Below are 951 nucleotides of genomic sequence, written 5' to 3'. Positions count from 1 at the left end.
GGGGGTGTTTAAGACCATACCTGGAATAGATTTTCCAAGTCTTCTCCCACCAATCCAATTCCTAATCCCTCCTTTTTCCAGTGAAATTAAGCCAAGCATTTTGTGATTTTATTCCCACAGGCCTGCACCTAAAAATCAAAGTTAGGACGGACACAGTGAGAGGCCAACGGGAGCTGGACCAGACAGCCAGATATTTAACAAAAGAAAGAAAAGGCATTTTTTTTTAATTCCTTAGTTTATTCCTTACCACATGCAAGGTACTGTCAGTAACCTCCTGCCTGGCCCCTCTCCCTTTTCTATTCTAAATGGATTTTCCAGAGAATTGTTGGGGGGGTGCAAAATTTGCAATGTTTTAGACCTACACTAATTTAAAGGTATCAGTAGAAAAGCTACGGTAGATGAAAACCATCTGCTACATAAGCCATGCTCTAAGAAGGGAACTTGTTTGATCCCAGATTTTAGCACAACCAAGTAAGTTAGAGAGCCACCTATCCAGTTCACCATAAACATGCACTCAAGACACGCTACAAAACCTAATTAAAACACGAACACTACATTAGTAGGCATTATGCCATAGTTGCAGTTTTTTTAAAGAAGAAAGTAATTTTTTTTTAAGTAAAGAGTTAAAGAGTTAATACATGGATTTAATACACCTCACCACAGTAACACTATGCTAGAGAGACACTGCTTTCATAAAGATTTCATGGCAGCATTCTTCAAGCAGCATCAGGTAAGAAAAAGCCCTTTACAGGTGACAATTTATATAGAAGAGCCTTCAGGGCACTGGTCCCATTTACAAAAATAAGATACCCTACAAAACAGTATGAAACACTAGAAATGAAGTGTCTGGATTTGAACTGGATTAAATGTCCTGTCGAAACCACACAATTCATATAAGAAAAGCCCTCTTCTCAGGGTAGTGCTAGAAAATACAGTCTGAGTAAAAGCATT

The sequence above is a fragment of the Chaetura pelagica genome, unplaced genomic scaffold (genome assembly GCF_000747805.2).
Source record: "Chaetura pelagica isolate M959 unplaced genomic scaffold, ChaPel_1.0 scaffold90, whole genome shotgun sequence".
Taxonomy (NCBI): domain Eukaryota; kingdom Metazoa; phylum Chordata; class Aves; order Apodiformes; family Apodidae; genus Chaetura; species Chaetura pelagica.
This window is presented reverse-complemented; position numbering follows the sequence as displayed.